The sequence below is a fragment of the Mobula birostris genome, chromosome 8 (genome assembly GCF_030028105.1).
Source record: "Mobula birostris isolate sMobBir1 chromosome 8, sMobBir1.hap1, whole genome shotgun sequence".
Taxonomy (NCBI): domain Eukaryota; kingdom Metazoa; phylum Chordata; class Chondrichthyes; order Myliobatiformes; family Myliobatidae; genus Mobula; species Mobula birostris.
The window spans coordinates 129,869,081-129,889,108 of record NC_092377.1 but is presented as its reverse complement, the minus strand read 5'-3'; the positions used below and the strand labels follow the sequence as shown (position 1 = coordinate 129,889,108).

General features: G+C 45.6%; 1 protein-coding gene across 1 annotated transcript in view; it reads left to right on the top strand.

Moving 5' to 3' along the window:
* The first annotated feature begins 19,900 nt into the window (after positions 1 to 19,900).
* Positions 19,901 to 20,028, top strand: part of LOC140201707 (alpha-tectorin-like) — a 55,226-nt gene continuing 55,098 nt past the window's right edge. The window contains exon 1 of the mRNA XM_072266253.1: positions 19,901 to 19,929. The gene's annotated coding sequence lies outside the window, so the exon portion shown is untranslated. The remainder of the gene's footprint in view (positions 19,930 to 20,028) is intronic.

Sequence of the window (20,028 nt, the reverse complement as noted above, 5' to 3'; positions counted from 1 at the left end):
CCGGGCCATCCCTGTTTGGTCCGTAGATATTCAGTAAGGTAACTGGCAGAGATTGTATTTCCCCAGTAACTAGAACATATCTCCCATCCTTGTCCGCTATTGTTGTTAGGTGACGAAATGGAATGTTTCTGCAAATAGTTATTGCCACACCCCTAGATTTCATTGTAAGCTTTGAGGAATATATTTGGCCTAACCACTTGCCCTTAATTTTGCAGTGAGCTTCATTCTTCAAATGTGTTTCCTGCAAGAAGATCACATCGGCCTGTAGCGAGTTTAGGTGAGACAGCACTTTACCCCTTCTCACCGGCTCATTAATCCCATTTAAATTCCAGGAACAAAAAGTAAAACGATTTATTGTTCACTGACCTCCAATCATCTCAGCATTTAACATCTGTATGATAATGTCTTTGATCTGTTCTGGACCTTGTAAATCTATCGGTCATTAGAAATGAATGGACCCGAAACAGCACTCCCTTACCCCTGTCACTCCCTCCCCCCACAACACCCATCACCCTTAAAAGCTCGAAATAACCAACAAAAAATCCATATCTCCATACACAAATACACCTAGTCATAACTCAAGGAATAACTTCTCGATCTCTAACACTTCTCTGAACCCATTTCGTAGCTCCCCAGTTATATAGCTGGTCACAAAGCCAAATCTGGCATCAGAATGAAAAAAAACGAGAAAAACTAGCGAACAGAGATTATCGAGATGTTAAAGTAAGTGTGATTCTCAAACCTATAACTTACTCTCGCACCAGAAAGTCTAGCACCATTAACAACATACTCCTCATATAATACCAGTTTAGACCAACTCTTATTGCAATCTGTGCACTCATAGGGCCTTGATCCGAAATAGTACAATCCAAATATAACTCAAAGAGTCCTGTTTTCTACAGAGATTAGAGGCAGGGCCTCATTAATGTTCGAAACGTTCACAATTTCCTACCGCAGAATTTTATCCGGGGCATCTTCATTTTGTAAGGGGTTCCTTCTCACTGTGCATAGTCAATTGGCAGCATTTCCCAAATGACGTTCCGCATACCGGCGAGCTTCTTCTGGATCTGTAATCGGTTCCATTAATCGTCACTCGTAGCTTCGCGGGATAGAGGAGGCAAAACGTGATTCCGGGTCTATTCCGCAGCAACCTCCTGACCGGTGTGAAAGCCGCACGTCGTTTAGCCACCGTGGATGGAAGGTCTCTGAAGATCTGAATCCTTTGTCCTTGATATTGTAGATTCTTGGTACCTATCGCTTTCTGCATTATATCTTCAAATACATGGCAATAATGGATCCTCGTGATCAGGTGTCGAGGCGGCTCGTCGCCCCCCGGGCGCTTCCGAAGTGCTCTATGTGCTCGGTCTATCACCGGAGCTTCTTCCAGGTTCAGAGCTTCTTTTAGCATCTGTACCGCGAAATCTCTTGTCTTCTGCCCATTTTCCGCCCCTTCTCGTAGGCCCGCAATTCTCAGATTCTGTCGTTTCGAACGTCCCTCTAAATCCAGGCATTTTTCAGAAAGTTCTCAACTTGCCCACAAAGTCGTTTCGCCTTGCTTTCCAGTTCCACAGCTATGTCCGAAGCTCCATTAGCCGACTCTACTCTTTCGTTCAGAGTTTGATCTCGTGTATTCTATTGGGCTTTCAATACGGTAATCGCAGCGTCATTTTCCGCTTTCAACGAAGCAATTGCACTTCTCAAAGAGGCCGCTACCTCTGCAACTATTTCTTCAAATTTCTTACAGATGTCTGACTTCATTGTAGTTAGCTCTGCATGTAGTGACTCTATGGCCACCAATACCGCACTGCTGTCCATACTCTGTGCACTTGGCTCCACGTGGCCCTCACTCATGAGCTCCGAGGCGTCAATTGGGCCTGTTTCGTCGTTCGTCTCTGCCTTACCCATTCCTCTTCTCGGCATTTTGTAGCGCACTCCTTCACTCTTTCTCCTTCTGGTATCTATTGAAGAGCACCTCCCCTTCGTCTGCCACCCTAAACCTCAAATTGACTTTGTGTAAATGACGTTTTAATATCAAATCTGCCGGAGCTACAGGAGGGTGCATTGTACTTGCTCATGGCTCAACAGCGCCCCCAACTCGGTTAAGCCACATCTGGAGTATTGCATTTAGTTCTGGTCATGTCATTACAGGAAGGCTTTGGAGAGAGTGCAGAAGAAGCAGAGCCCTCCTCAGCATTGAGGATATCTTCAAGATATGGTGACTCAAGAAGGCAGCATCCATCACGATGGACTCTCACCATCTGGGTCATGCCCTCTTTTCATTACTATCGTCAGCAAGGAGGTACGGAAGCCTGGAGACCCACACTCAACAATTCAGAAGCAACCTCTTCCTCTCTGCCATCAGACTTTTGAATCGGCCATGAACCCATGAGCCCTGCTTCATTATTCATATTTTGCATGTTAATTATTTTTGTAACTTGTACACTTTTATGTCTTGAAGAGTACTGCTGCCACAAAAAAAAAACAACAAATCTCATACTAGTATCGGTGCTGATAAACCTGATTCTGATTCTGAAAAGCAAGGTTGTATTCATATACCTAGGGATTTCTTTTATTGATTGAAATCGTGAGCAATAGCCAGATCAGAAATGCTGATCAAGTCAACTAGTTCCCAAAGAGAACTCTGATAGGCCAATCAGATGCTGCTCAGAGAACAGGCACAAGGGTCGCTAGCCCCTGTACACTTGATTAGTGTGGCGGAGGTATGTGCTATGCATGACCTGATCTGAAAGCATCATGCTGACTCATAACAGATCGTGTTCACGGTGGGACAGCTTGATCAAGGATGGGGTGATTAGCACTGATGGACAAATTATACCTCCACTACCCCCGAAATGGTGAATAGGAACCAGGAGTCACAATCCACACTGCCACCAGAGGGCAATACCGAGCCACCTCACTCCCCAGACACTGACAGAGTCAGAAAGCACAGAGAAAGGCCCTTTGGCTCAACTGGTCTATGCTGACCAAGATTCCGATCCAAACTAATGCCATTTACCTGTGTTTGTCCTATATCGCTCTAACTATATATTTTTAGATTATGAGAACACTCAGTCCTCGTTTATTGTCATTTAGAAATGCATACATGCATTAAGAAATGAGACAATGTTCCTCCAGGGTGATATCACTGAAAAACAGGACAGACTGAAGACTAACACTGACAGAACCACACAATTATAACATATAGTTACAGCAGTGCAAAACAATACGATAATTTGATAAAGAACAACAATGGGCACGATAAAAAAAAAGTATCAAGACGAGATCGGCTCCCGAGACCCCGATAGCAGGCGGCAAAGGGAGAAACTCCCTGCCATAAACCTCCAGGCACCGACAACTGCCGATGCATTTGAAGCAGCCGACCACAGCCGACACTAAGTCCGTCCATCCGAAAACTTCGAGCCTCCGACCAGCCCCTCCGATACAGCTTTCCAAGCACCATCCTCTGCGGAGCGCCTTCGACCTCGCCCCGGTCGCCGAAGCAAGCAAAGCCGAAGATTCGGAGCCTTCTGCTCCGGAGATTCTGGACCACACAGTAGCAGAGGGAGCGAAGCGGGCATTTCAGAAGTTTCTCCAGATGTTCCTCCGTACTCTCACGTCTGTCTCCATCAAATCAGAATTGTGCACAGTACCCTAATTGACATATTACAGACATCATGCACCGGAGGGGCCGGTTTCCTATTTATGTACCTGTCCAAGTCATTGTACCTGCTTCAACTACTTTCTCTGGCAGCTCTTTGGGTGTAAAATTCACCCTTCCTATTTCTCTGATCTCAACTTAAAATTATGCCCTTTGGTTTTTGATTCCCTTTCCATGGAACTGTGACTACCTACCTTAACCACATTCCTAATCATTTTATAAACTTCTATAAAGTCACTCCTCAGCTGCCTTCACTCCAGGGAAAATAGTCCCAGCCTATTCAGGGACTATTATAACTCAAGCCCTCCAGTCCTGGCAGCATCCTTGTGAATCTTTCCTGCACCCTCTCCAGCTTAATGACATCCTTCCTAAAGCTGGGCAACCAGAACTGCACACATTACACCAAGTGCTGTCACATTAATATCTTGTACAGCGCTTCACACAGAGGATGGTGGATATATGGAACAAGCTTGCAGACAGAAAACGTTCTGGCACTTACATAGAAACATAGAAAACCTACAGCACAATACAGGCCTTTCAGCCCACAAAGCTGTGCTGAACATGTCCTTATCTTAGATATTACCCAGGGTTACCCATAGCCCTCTATTTTTCTAAATTCCATGTACCTATCCAGGCTTCCACCACCGCCGCCGGCACCCATTCCGCGCACTCACCACTCTGTGTAAAAAACTTAACCCTGACATCCTCTCTGTACGTTCTTCCAAGCACCGAAAAACTATTCCCTCTCGTGCTAGCCACCTCAGCACTGAGAAGGAGCCTCTGACTAGTCACACAATCAATGCATCTCATTATCTTGTACGCCTCTACCATGTCACCTCTCGTTCTCTGTCGGTCCAAGGAGAAAAGACAGAGTTCACTCAACCCATTCTCATAATCCAGGCAACATCCTTGTAAATCTCCCCTGCACCCTTTCTATGGTTTCCACATCCTTCCTACAGAGAGGCGACCAGAAATGAGCACAGTACTCCAAGTGGGGTCTGACCAGGGTCCTATACAGCTGCAACATTACTACTCAGCTCTTAAGCTCATTCCCACAATTGATAAAGGCCAATGCCTTCTTAACCACAGTGTCAAACTGCGTAGCAGCTTGGAGTGTCCTATGGACTCAGACACCAAGATCCTTCTGATCCTCCCCACTGCCAAGAGTCTTACCATTAATGCTATATTCTGCCATCGTATTTGACCTACCAAAATAAACCACCTCACACTTATCTGGTTTGAACTCCATCCACCACTTTTCAGCCTAGTTTTGCATCTCATCAATATCCCGCTGTAACATCCGGCAGCCCTCCACACTAGCCACAACACGCCCAACCTTTGTGCCATCAGCAAATTTACTAACCCATCCCACCACTTCCTCATCCAAGTCATTTATAAAAATCACGAAGGGTTTTCAGAACAGATCCCTGAGGCACACAACTCCTCACCGACCTCCATGCAGAATATGACCCATCTACAACCTCTTTTGGCCTTATGTGGGCAAGCCAGTTCTGGATCCACAAAGCAATGTCCCCTTGGATCCCATACCTCCTTACTTCCTCAATAAGCCTTGCATGGGGTACCTTATCAAATGCCTTGCTAAAATTTATATACACTACATCTACGGCTGGACCTTCTGTCTAGTGACATGCTCAAAAAATGGCTTTGTCAAAGGCAGGTCATGCCGACTATTCCTAATCATTTTATGCCTCTCCAAATGTTCATAAATGTTCTAGATCTCTATCATTACCTAGTTTTTGAACCTTTTGTAAGCTCTTCTTTTCTTCTTGACCAGATTTATAACAGCCTCTGTACACCACTGCTCCTGTACCCTACCATCCTTTCCCTGTCTCATTGGAACGTACCTACGCAGAACCCCACGCAAATATCCACTAAACATTTGCCACACTTCTTCCCTACGTTTCTCTGAGAACATTTGCTTCCAATTTGTGCTTCCAAGTTCCTGCCTGATAGCCTCATATTTCCCCTTCCTCCAATTAAACGCTTCCCTAACTTGTCTATTCCTATCCCTCTTCAATGTGTGGTAAAGGAGATAGAATTGTGATCAGTATCTCCAAAATGCTTTCCCACAGACAGACCTGACACCTGACCGGGTCCATTTCCCAATACGAGATCAAGTACAGCCTCTCCTCTTGTGGACGTATCTGCATATTGTGTCAACAAACCTTTCTGAACACACCTACCAAACTCCACCGGACCTAAACCCCTCACTCTAGGGAGATGCCAATCAATATATGGGAAATTAAAATCTCACATCACTACAACCCTGTTATTATTATTCCTTTCCGGAATCTGTCTCCCTACCTGCTCTTCGAAGTCCCTGTTACTATTGGGTGGTCTACTAAAAACACCCAGTAGATTTATTGACCCCTTCCTATTCCTAACTTCCACCCACAGAGACTCCGTAGACAACTCCTCCATTACTTCCTCCTTTTCTGCAGCCGTGACGCTATCTCTGATCAACAGTGCATTGCCCCACCTCTTTTGCCTCCCTCCTGTCCTTTCTGAAACATCATAAGCCTAGCACTCGAAGGAACCTTTCCTGTCCCTGAGCCATCCAAGTCTCTGTAATGACCACAACATCATAGCTCCATGTGCTGATCCGCGCTCTGGGCTCATCCACTTTATTTATAATACTCCTCGCATTAAAATAGACACATCTCAGACCATCGGGCTGAGTGCGTCCCTTCTCAATCACCTGCCTATCCTCCCTTTCGCACTGTTTCCAAGCTTTCTCTATTTGTGAGCCAACTTCCCTTTCCTCCGTCACTTCAGTTCAGTTCCCAACCCCCAGCAATTCTAGTTTAAACTCTCCACAATAGCCTTAGTAAATCTCATTGCCAGGATATTGGGTCCCCTCAGATACAACGATGACCTTTAAAAGACACTGGATCAGGTGAGGAGCAGGTGTACAGGAGTGAGGTAGATCGGCTGGTTGAGTGGTGTTGCAACAACAATCTTGTTCTTAATGTCAGTAAGAGAAAGGCATCTGCTGTTCATAACAGTGCAGGCATTTCTCAGGTTACACAAGGTTATTACAAGGGAAGGGTGGTCTGGAAGAGCAGGATTTATATTTATTCAATAATACTAGAAAGAAATACATGGGAGATGTACATGCAATACTGTTATTCTGACACATTCCCCCCTCAACAGCTTGCTCACCATATTGTATTGCCTTAGCTTGCATATCAGTAGAGAGATAGGACGCAACATGCATGGTCAACCCGACCAATGGAAGACCTTAGAGTGCATTTTCCTAACACATAGTGTTGGGTTCAGGGGAGTACCACCACCCACAGATTCCCATCAAATCACACACTAGATCAACTTGGAAACCTATCAAACACCGCGCCACCCCCCCCCCCCCCCAACACACACACACACATCTGCAAGCACGAATCAGTTATGTGATGGGACACTTGCCTGGGTGAAGTTAAGTACATGTATTCTGCATCCGCCACATTACCTCCAACTCTTTTCCAACACCGCCCCCACCCCCGACATCTGACTAGGCACAAGTCAGGACTGTGATGAGAAACTCTCCATTTGCCATGCCAGTGTTCAGCCACGCACTCCACATCCACCACATTAACATTTATCTGTCTCCCACAAGGGACAAGCCAGCAGTGTGATGGGACACTCCCCACTTTCCTGGGTGGAGTTAGTCCATGCACTCCTCATCCACTGCATTACCTTTCCCACGTCTGCAAGGCATGGGTTAGGAGTGCGAAGGGCCACTTCCCATTTCTCTGGGTGAGAGCAGCCTCAATGACTGTCAAGAAGCTTGATACCATCTAGGACCGAGTAGTCTGTTCAATCAGCACCCCATCTATTCTCCGAAAACACTCCCTTCACCACTGGTGCATGATGTTTGCAGTGTACACCATCCTTTAAATTTTGTTAATATACCTGTTGTCTTTTAACTGCTATTAGTGTACCTGCCTCAACCACTTCCTCTGGAAGTTTATTCCAATTTCATAATACCCTTTGAAAAAAGCTTGCCCCTAAATTCCTATTAGCTCTCTCCCCCACCTTAAACCTAGATATTGATTTCCCAAACCCTGAGAAAAAGACTCTGAGCATTTACCCTGTCTCTGCCTCTTGTGTTTTTATACGCCTCTATTAGGTCACACCTCAGTCTCAGTAGAATATTCTCTAAGTGTGACTTCAATAACATCTTGCACAACTGCACCACGACATCCCAATATCTGGTCTCAGTGCCGTGACTGATAAGGCTAGCACGCCAACACCTTCTTCACCATCCGATATAACTGTAACTCCACTTTCAGAAAACAATACCCTTGTACTCCAAACTTCCCCTGTTCTACAACATTCCCCAGGGTCCTACTGTTCACTGTTTAAGTCCCATCTGGATTTGCCTTCCTGAAATCCAACAGCTTGCACTTATCTGACTTAAACCCAATTTGCCATTCCTCCGCAAACTTATCCATGTGATCAAGACTTGTGGGTTTCTGTAAAAATGGAACCTATGCATAACATAACTCACTCCATCAACCTTCACCAACTTTAACGATGCACTATAGAAAGAATCTTATCGGGAGGCTTCACAGTTTGGTACGGCAATTATTCTGCATGTGACTGCAAGAAACTCCAGAGAATTGTTGACACAACTCAGCACAGCACAGATTCCCCTCCATAGACTCCTTCTGACAGTCTCAATAGAGAAGCAACAGAATCAAATACCCCACCTACCTTGGACAGCTTCTCTTCTCCCCTCCTCCATCAGGCAGAAACTACAAACGCTGAAAGCTCATACCATCAGGCTCAGGGGCAGCTTTTGCCCCACAGTGAAAGACTGTAGGTTTTCACAAATGAAAATGACGGAGACATTTTGTGTTTAAGAAAACCTGTAACTGCTGATGTATTGTACCCAAACACTGAACACAAAGTGTGGTAAAGGTACTTTACATAATGATGTCATCACATCAGGCCAGCCTCTTAACCGGCAGCCCGACTCAACGTCAGTGGCTGTGAATTATGTACATTTCCACCCATTACGCTACCCTGCACAACTCCTCCCCCGCCCCCAACAGAATTTACAAAAAGAAGCATTGTGATCCTGTCTGATGGCGGTGCTGCCATGCAGACCAAGGGCCTGATATTTTGGCCAATGCATGCATGACGGGGTTGTGGTCCATGAACGCTGTGAAATGGCGACCCTCTGAAGAAAACAAAAATGGAAGCCAGCCAGATAGAAACTGAGAAGATCACGGTCGTAAGTGTTGTACTTCCTTTCGGGGGGTACGAAGCTGCTGGCTGAAGAAGTAGAGCGGCTGCCACACGCCTCCCACTAACTGTTCGTGCTCAGCACCCACAGCACAGTCTGAAGCATCAGTTGTAATGACTATGGGTGCATTGAGGAGTGGGTGCGCCAGTAGGCTCGCGATGGAAAGAACTCGTTTGGAATCATCAAATGCCCTGGTCATGTCCACTGACCAGTCAAGCATGTGATTAGGGGTACTCCATGCGCACTATACAGGGGAGAACAATTTCAGCAGCTCGCAGAATGCTCTGCGAGCTCCATAGTATCCAAGACATCTTCGAGGAGCAGTGCGTCAGATAAGCAGCTTCCATAAGCAAGAACCGCACCACCCAGGGCATGCCCACTTCCCACTGTTATCATCAGGAAGAAGATTCAGAAGCCGGAAGACACACATTCAGTGATTCAGTAACAGCTTCTTCCCCTCTGCCATCGTATTTGTAAATGGACATTGAAGACATGAACATTACCTCATTATTTTTTATTTCTATTTTTTTTGCACTGCTTATCTTAATTTAAATATAAAATATAGCGATATATGCTTCTTGTGATTCAATTTTTTTTGTTTATTTATCTCGTATTGCATTGTACCGCTGCTGTATAATTAACAAATTTCATGACATATGCCAGTGAGATTAAACCTGATTCTGATAAATACACCATGCCTCAAAACTTCTGTAATATTTTTAGTATTAGTAGTGGTTACTTTTGATGGGAGAGGTTTCGTAGCTTCTGCAAGATGTGATGGCCGAGAAAGTCAATTGTTGACAGCCCAAAATGTCATTTAGCAAGGTTAATAGTCATCCCGTGTTGGCTTCAGCGCTTGAAAAATGCGCGGAGATGAGGTACATGCTAGGTTTTGGATGCAATGGTGACAAGCAAGAAAAATTAAATCTTTTTAACACAGAGTCTATCAGCCGTTGGAATATCTATGCTTCAGACCAAATGGCATCACAGCCGTTTTGGGAATAACTTCTGAGAACACAGACATCGGATGGTAGCCCCCAACTAGATTGACCTTGGAAACATTAATATCTAGGTTAAATGAGCCAGAAAGTTTTGGATTTGTAGAACCGGGTAACAATAACGGGGTGGGGGGGTTGTGCGAGGAGGTGGAGGCCTCACTAAGGTGTCGATTACCGCCACTTGGGCGACAACCACCATCGGACTTGGGGACCATATGGAAAGGTGAAGCCCAGGGGCTATTCGACCAGCATACATTGGTGAGTCTTTCCATGTTGGCCTTCATGATTGCCAGCTCTTCTGGGTGCAGTCTATGAGTGCGGGCATGGATTGGCAGGCCAGTTTTAGAAATGTGGTGCTCTGCCCTATGTTTTGTGGCTGTAGTGGAGAATGTGGGCTTGGTGAGGTTTGGGAATTCGTCCAGTAGTCGAGTAAAATCACATGCAATGGTGCATACACTTGACAGAGTCGTTGTGAAGAACTTACTTGGGGAGCGGGGTAACGACCCAAAGTCCTTGACATCCAGAAACCGGCAGTTTGTAAGATCGACTAACAGTCCTTGGCAGACAGGAAATCTGCTCCGAGCAGAGGTGTAGCCACTTTAGCCACGACGAATTCCCATGTGTGGCGACCCCCACTGAAGCAGAAGGTCACCCGTAAGTCTGGATCCTGCGGCCTCCAGCGAGGTTTCGTCGTTCTTTGCCTTCTCATCAATAGGCGATGCTGCATCTCACTCCCTTGTGCACCCGTCTCACACAAGAAACGTCGCCCCGAAAGGGCGCTCGTAATGAACAGTACACGACCCTGGCAGCCGGTGCTCAGAGCTCTGATGCCCAGACGTACTGGCACTATCGGAGCTGCAAGGTGGTAGCGCTCGTACCAAAGTGACCGTGGTAAATACACAGGCCCGGCGTCGTCAGCTTCGCAGTCGCGGACGTTCTCATGTTGGCGGCCTTGCTGACTGGGCTTATTGAGGTAGAGGAAGGAGGCACCACTGCCTGGCTGAGTGTAAAGCAAGGATGGTGCTTTCCCAGCAGAGACAGCATGTTGTCAGTTAGCTCCGAGGCTGACCAAGGAGAGCAACTGTTTGGCGTGCTCAGACTCCGATTGTGCAAATGTCCGCACAATGCGAGTTTTCGACGATCGGTATTTATCATGTTCAGGCGGGTGTTCTAGTAGACTCGCCTCTCTAGGAGCTGAGCGACGCTACCACATTGAAATTTTTGGCGCTGTCGGCGGAGCTTTCTTGCAGCGCGAACGAGGCCTCGGTTTGTGCAGACCAAGCAACGGCATTTTGTTGCCAAACTGCCGGCAGTTTGAAAGCGATTGCATTAGCCGACATGTTCAATAAACCTGGAATCCTTCTCGAGCATCGGGGTCACCAATGTAGGTTTTCGCAAATAAAAACAACGAAAGCGTTTTATGTTTATCAAATACAGTAACCACTCATTCACTCCAAACACTGAACACAAAGCGCGGTAAAAGCACGTTAGATAATTATGTCAGTTCACAGACAAAGGTGTGAAAAGCAAAAAAAAAAAACAAACATCGAGTCCACAGCAGTTCTGTGGTCAAAATGCGTTATTAACGCGAGAGGTCAGAGGAGAATGGCTGGACTGGTTCGGGCTGACAGGACGTCCACGGTAACTCAAATAAACATGCATTACTACAAATGGTGTGCAGAAATGCAGCACTGAATGTACATGTCAAGTCTTGGAGTGGATGGGCTACCACAGCAGAAGACCATGAACATACACTCAGTGACCGCTTGTATTAGGTACAGGAAATACTTAATAAAGTGGTCACAGAGTGCTATATTTTGTTCTGAATCACTGCCTTTCCGATTAAAACACTTTGTCTTTTGTGTCAGTAGCTGAATATTGACTCATTTTACATCCAGACCTACATCTGTCATTCACAGAGTGGGAAGACAATTGAGGCCCATAAAGGGATTTATGAGATCAAATCACAAGAATAACTAGAAACCAGAGTGCAGTGGGAGGTTGCAAAGCAGAGGATGTTCCACTGGTTTGACTGCTCACCTCACCCACTTCACTGTTCACGCTGTTTAACACTTAAGTAAACTTGTAATTTAATGCCTAATCATTTTCTGCCTAGACAGTCTACATTCCTCCATTCTCTGCACATTCATGTGCCTGTCTAATTGACTCTTACCTCCACCACCCTGTCAAACAATACAGGCACCCACCACTCTCTGTGTAAAATACTTCTCCTTTAAACTTTCTCATCTCATATTAACCCTGAAAGAAAGCTACAAACTATATTTATACTCTCATAAACATACAGACTTCTATCAGGTCTCCTCTCAGCCTCCACCGGTCTAGCTTGTCCAACCACTCCTTATAGATCATGCCCTCTAATCCGGGCAGCATCCTGGGGAACCTGTTCTGCACCCTCCCTGAAGCAGCAGGAGATTAGGGAAAAATTTATAATATTTTGAGAGGCATAGAGAGGGTAATTGGTTTGAGTTTAAATGACTGATCCCAGAAGGCCTGAATTTACAGAGGGAGGAGGAAGGTTCGAAAAAGATTTGCAGGGTTGGTGATGGAGGTGGATACGATAGAGGTGTTTAAGAGTTTATTAAATAGACACAGAAGTGTGCGGGGAATGGACAGTTTGTAAGAAAAAGAGATGTAGTTCAATTTGGAATTGTATTTGACACAGCTATCATGGGCTAAAGCGCCAAGTTCCTGTGCTGGAATTTTCTACCTTCAATGTCTAATGTTATATGTTGTATTACAGTGTTTACATCCACATCCGTTTGCAAATTGTGACTGTAATTTGTGATCATATTGGGATTAGGATTGTTTTATTATTGTCACAGTGAAAAACACAGTTTTAAATGCTATACATACAGATAAATTCACCTCATGGTTAACGGCTAATCGGGATAACCCTGGGAATTATAGACCAGTTAGTCTTACATCAGTCATGGAAAATTATTGGTGAGTATGCTCAGACAGAGAATTTATGAGTATAGTCTGATTAGCGATAATCAACGTGGCTTTGTGAAATGGCAGGTTGTGCCTCACGAACTAGTCTGACTTTTTCGAGGAATTGAGAAAATATTTTGACGAAGCCAGAGCAGTGGATGCAAATGGATTTTAGTAAGCTGTTCGACATCATTCCCCATTGGAAACTAATTCAGAAAGTCAGGAGGTGTGAGACAGGGGAACTTCGATGTGTGGAATCAGAATTGGCTTGCCCACTGAAGGTAGATGTGGTAGCAGATGGAGCGTTTTCTGTCTTGAGTTCGGTGATCAGTGGTGTCCCGGAAAACTCTGTTCTTCACTGTGAGGGTCATGTTTTTTGACTTCTGCAGTGCGTTCAACACCATCCGCCCTGCTCTGCCGGGAGAGAAGCTGACAGTGATGCAGGTGGATGCTTCCCTGGTATCATGGTTTCTTGATTACCTGACTGGCAGACCACAGTACGTGTGCTTGCAACACTGTGTGTCCGACAGAGTGATCAGCAGCACTGGGGCTCCACAGGGACTGTCTTGTCTCCCTTTCTCTTCACCATTTACACCTCGGACTTCAACTACTGCACAGAGTCTTGTCATCTTCAGAAGTTTTTGGATGACTCTGCCATAGTTGGATGCATCAGCAAGGGAGATGAGGCTGAGTACAGGGCTACGGTAGGAAAATTTGTCACATGGGGTGAGCAGAATTATCTGCAGCTTGATGTGAAAAAGACTAAGGAGCTGGTGGTAGACCTGAGGAGAGCTAAGGTACCGGTGACCCCTGTTTCCATCCAGGGGGTCAGTGTGGACATGGTGGAGGATTACAAATACCTGGGGATACGAATTGAAAATAAACTGGACTGGTCAAAGAACACTGAGGCTGTCTACAAGAAGGGTCAGAGGCGTCTCTATTTCCTGAGGAGACTGAGGTCCTTTAACATCTGCCGGACGATGCTGAGGATGTTCTACGAGTCTGTGGTGGCCAGTGCTATCATGTTTGTTGTTGTGTGCTGGGGCAGCAGGCTGAGGGTAGCAGACACCAACAGAATCAACAAACTCATTCGGAAGGCCAGTGATGTTGTGGGGATGGAACTGGACTCTCTCACGGTGGTGTCTGAAAAGAGGATGCTGTCTAAGTTGCATGCCATCTTGGTCAATGTTTCCCATCCACTACATAATGTACTGCGTGGGCACAGGAGTACATTCAGCCAGAGACTCATTCCACCGAGATGCAACACAGAGCGTCATAGGAAGTCATTCCTGCCTGTGGTCATCAAACTTTACAACTCCTCCCTTGGAGGGTCAGACACCCTGAGCCAATAGGCTGGTCCTGGACTTATTTCATAATTTACTAGAATAATTTACATATTACTATTTAACTATTTATGGTTCTATTTCTATTTATTATTTATGGTGCAACTGTAATGAAAACCAATTTCCCCCGGGATCAATAAAGTATGACTATGATTATGACTATTGTTATAAATGACTTGGATAAGTAAATGGGAGGCTAGGTTAATAAATTTCCAGATGACACAAAGGTTGGTAGTGTCATCAGAGTGTAGAAGGCTGCTGTAGGTTACAATAGGACATTGATAGGATGCAGAGCTGGGCTGAGAAGTGGCAGATGAAGTTTAATCTGGTGAAGTGCAAAGTGATTTACTTTGGAAGGTCAAACTTGAAGATAGACAAAAAGATTAATGGTGAAATTCTTAGCAATGTGGAGGAGCAGATAGAACTTGGGGTCCAAGTCCATAGATCCCTCAAAGTTGTCTTGCAGGTTGATAAAGTGGTTAGGAGAGCACATGGTGTATTGGTCAAGGTATGTCAAAGTATATATATGTCACCATATACAACCCTGAGATTCATTTTCCTGCAAGCATACTCAGCAAATCTATAGAGGATCAGTGAAAAAACTAGATAGCAGGAGACATCAAACAGTGCAATTGCAAATATAAATAAATAGCAATAAATAACGAGTACATGAAATAACAAGATAAAGAGTCCTTAAAGTGAGATCATTGGTTGTGGGAACATCTCAATGGATTGATAAGTGAGTGTGGTTAACCCCTTTGCTCAAGAACCTGATGGTTTTGGGGTAGCACCTGTTCTTGAACCTGGTGAAATGAGTCTGGAGGCTCTTCTACCCTTTACCTGATGGCAGCAGTGAGAAACGAGCATGGGTGCTGAGAATTTCTGCTGATGGATGCTACTTTCCTACGACAGCATTTCATGTAGATTTGCACAATGGTTAGGAGGGTTTTAGCCATGATGTATTCTGCTGGATCCAGTATCTTTTGTACGATTTTCCATTTAACACTTAGGTGTTTCCATACAAGGCCATGATGCATCCAGTCAATACACTCTCTCCTACACATCTAAGGAGGTTTGTTATGCCAAGCCTCTGCACGCTATTAAGGAAGTAGAGGTGCTGCCGTGCTTTCTTCATAACTGCACTTAAATGCTGGGTGCAGGACAGGTTCTCTGAAAGAGTCACACCCAGGAATTTAAAGTTGCTAACCTTCCCTACCTCTGATACTTTAATCAGGACTGCCTCCTGGGCCTCTGTTTCTGTCTTCTGAAGTCTACAATCAGTTCCTTTGTCTTGCTGACATTGAATAAAGGCTGTTACAACACCACTCAGCCAAATTTTCAATATCCCTCCTGTATGCTGATCCATCACCAACTTTGATTTGGCCCACATCAGTGGGGTTATCAGCAAACTTGTATATATTATTAGAGCTGTGCTTAGTCACACGGTCATTGGTGTAACGCAAGTAGAGCAGGGCCTTCTACCTTTTGCACAAAGCCCTGTGGTGCACCTGTGCTGATAGAGATCATGGAGGAGATGTTCCTGCCAATCTGAACTAACTGATATCTGCGAGTGAGAAAATCCAGGATCCAATTGCACAAGGAGCTACTGAAGACAAGATCTTGGAGCTTATTGATTAGTTATGAGGGGATGATAATATTAAATGCTGAGCTGTAATTGATAAATGCAATCCTGATGTATGTATCTTTGCTGTCCAAATGTTGAGTGAAGAGCCAAAGAAATGACATTCTCTGTGGACCTGTTGCTCCGGGAGGCAAATGGGAATGGAGCAAGAGGTCAGGCAAGAGTTGATATGCTCCATCACCAGCCTCTCAGAACACGTCATCACTGTGGATGTAAGTGCAACCGGGCGACAGTCATTGAGGCAGGTCACCACGATCTTCTTGGGCACTGATATACTTGAAGCCTGCTTGAATCAAGTGGGTACCTCACATTGCCAAGCCAGAGTTTAAAGTTCTCAGTGAACACTCCAGCCAGTTGGTCAGCACAGGTCTTTAGAGCATGACCAGGTACCACGTCCGGTCCAAATACTTTCCTTAGATTCACTCCCCTGAGGGCAGCTGTATGTCTGCTTCAGATCATAGGATCATAGGGAGATGTGGGGGTCTGCAATAGTTCCCCCATGTATGGACAGTCAAAGTGAGCATAGAAGGCATTGAACTCAGCTCGGAGTGAAGCTCTGGTGTCTCCTGCTTGATTTAACTTGGCAGAGGTGATAGCATTCAAACCCTGCTAAAGTTTTCAAGCATTCCTCGTTGATTCCAGTTTGGTGCGCCCGTGAGATGGTTTTACAGTGCTATCCACTTCACCCTTGAGGTGGCTTTACAGAGATCACACCTGCACCTCTTTACAAACAAGAGAAAATCTGCTGTCATGGTCCGGTCCATGAAATCTGCGTTCTGGCTCACGGTCCAGTTATTCGATCCTTATTACGGGTTTTCCTGTTTGCCCTTGTTCCATGGGTGCCTTAATTGAGGCACCTGATTCTGGTTTTGGGCTGGCACGTAAATACCCCTGCAAACCAAAGATTTCCAACTGGACTGTTCCTTTCCCCTTCTGATCTGAATCCCTGACAGTCTCCTTGGCAGTCTCCTCGGCAGTCATCCCGGCCCTGCTTCCTGGAAGGGTCCCAGCCTTGCGCTCCAAGGAGGATTCCGGCTCCGTACCCAAGAGCCTAATAAAGCTGAGTCCAAGAACCGAGCCAAACCTGGTCCAAGAGCCACGTCCTTCGCTGGAGTTCCGAGCAACACATACAAAATGCTGGAGGAAATCAGTAGGTCAGGCAGCATCAATGGAAAAGAGTACATAGAACATAGAACATAGAATGGTACAGCACATTACAAGTCCTTCAGCCAACAATGTTGTGCTGACCCTCAAATGCTGCCTCCCATTTAACTCCCCACCTTAAAATTCTCCATATACCTGTCTAGTACTCTCTTAAACTTCACGAATGTATCTGCCTCCACCACTGACTCAGACAGTGCATTCCACGCCCCAACTACTCTCTGAGTAAAAAACCTTCCTCTAATATCCCCCTTGAACTTCCCATCCCTTACCTTAAAGCCATGTCCTCTTGTATTGAGCAGTGGTGCCCTGGGGAAGAGGCGCTGGCTATCCACTCTATCTATTCCTCTTATTATCTTGTACACCTCTATGTTGTCTCCTCTCATCCTCCTTCTCTCCAAAGAGTAAAGCCCTAGCTCCCTTAATCTCTGATCATAATGCATACTCTCTAAACCAGGCAGCATCCTGGTAAATTTCCTCTGTACCTTTTCCTATGCTTCCACATCCTTCCTATAGTGAGGCGACCAGAACTGGACACAGTACTCCAAGTGTGGCCTAACCAGAGTTTTATAGAGCTGCATCATTACATCGCGACCCTTAAACTCTATCCCCTGACTTATGAAAGCTAACACCCTATAAGCTTTCTTAACTACCCTATCTACCTGTGAGGCAATTTTCAGGGATCTGTGGACATGTACCCCAAGATCCCTCTGCTCCTCCACACTACCAAGTATCCTGCCACTTACTTTGTACTCTGCCTTGGAATTTGTCCTTCCAAAGTGTACCACCTCACACTTCACCGGGTTGAACTCCATCTGCCACTTCTCAGCCCACTTCTGCATTCTATCAATGTCTCTCTACAATCTTCGACAATCCTCTACACTATCTACAACACCATCAACCTTTGTGTCGTCTGCAAACTTGCCAACCCACCCTTCTACCCCCACATCCAGGTCGCCAATAAAAATCACGAAAAGTAGAGGTCCCAGAACAGATGCTTGTGGGACACCACTAGTCACAATCCTCCAACCTGAATGTACTCCCTCCACCACGACCCTTTGCCTTCTGCAGGCAAGCCAATTCTGAATCCACCTGGCCAAACTTCCCTGGATCCCATGCCTTCTGACTTTCTGAATACGCCTACCGTGTGCAACCTTGTCAAATGCCTTACTAAAATCCATATAGATCACATCCACTGCACTACCCTCATCTATATGCCTGGTCACCTCCTCCAAGAAATCTATCAGGCTTGCTAGACACGATCTTCCCTTCACAAAGCCATGCTGACTGTTCCTGATCAGACCATGATTCTCTAAATGCCCATAGATCCTATCTCTAAGAATCTTTTCCAACAGCTTTCCCACCACAGACGTAAGGCTCACTGGTCTATAATTACCTGGACTATCCCTTCTAACTTTTTTGAACAAGGGAACAACATTCACCTCCCTCCAATCCTCCGGTACCATTCCCGTGGACAACGAGGACATAAAGATCCTAGCCAGAGGCTCAGCAATCTCTTCCCTCGCCTCATGGAGCAGCCTGGGAAATATTCCGTCAGGCCCCGGGGACTTATCCGTCCTAATGTATTTTAACAACTCCAACACCTCCTCTCCCTTAATATCAACATGCCCCAGAACATCAACCTCACTCATATTGTCCTCACCATCATCAAGTTCCCTCTCATTGGTGAATACCGAAGAGTATACATTGAGGACCTCGCTCACTTCCACAGCCTCCAGGCACATCTTCCCACCTTTATCTCTAATTGGTCCTACCTTCACTCCTGTCATCCTTTTGTTCTTCACATAACTGAAGAATGCCTTGGGGTTTTCCTTTATCCTACTCGCCAAGGCCTTCTCATGCCTCCTTCTTGCTCTTCTCAGCCCCTTCTTAAGCTCCTTTCTTGCTTCCCTAAATTCCTCAATAGACCCATCTGATCCTTGCTTCCTAAAACTCATGTATGCTGCCTTCTTCCACCTGACTAGATTTTCTACCTAATTGGTACCCATGATTCCTTCACCCTACCATTCTTTATCTTCCTCACTGGGACAAATTTATCCCGAACAACCTGCAAGAGATCTCTAAACATAGACCACATGTCCATAGTATATTTCCCTGCAAAAATATCATCCCAATTCACACCCGCAAGTTCTAGCCTTATAGCATCATAATTTGCCCTTCCCCAATTAAAAATTTTCCTGTCCTCTCTGATTCTATCCGTACAGTCGACGTTTCGGTTTATTGTGTGGGTCTATGACCCTGTATGTGTGTGTGTGTGTGTGTGTGTGTGTGTGTGTGTGTGTGGCGGCGGGTGGGTGGTGGGTTTGGGGCTGTGTTTAAGCTTCTGCCTTCGGTCGGTTGGAAGATGATCACTGTCAACATTTCGTGATTGGTAAATTGGTGGAAAGTCTCAAAAGGTCAGTCAGCGTCTGTGGAGGATAGAAACTAAGTCAACACCCTTCATCAGACCTACAAAAAATTGTAATCTAGCTTTTTAAAAAGTTGTAATGAGAGTGATGGATTTAAGAACAGGAGTTAGTGCGGGTGGAGGAGATGAAAGCTAACTGTGTACATCATCACCTCCCATCCCGACAGTCCTTATTTCCTTAATCGTTTCTTACATTTGCTCCATCCCATTCATTCGAAACTATATCGGTCAGTGAGCCGTCACAGCTACTGGCATACACAGTTACATGACGGAAATTTACCAGGAGTGTGGGGAAAACCCAACGAAAATGAATCCTTCCGTGCCGCACACTGACTATCAGCACTTTGCTGATCCAATCCGTGAGCATCGCCGGAGGAAATAGCACGGGGAGATGACAACGCATCGGAGTTCTATTTAAGGCTGGTCGGGACGAAATTCTCAAACGATCCTCGAGCGCCCTGGATGTGACACGCTGCAGGTGAGTGAGTGGTAAAAAATTCGAGACAGGGGATTTTTAAGGGAAGGGGTTTATTGCACCGGGAGGAGTGGGCAGGTAAAATCAAGGGTCCAGGAAGAC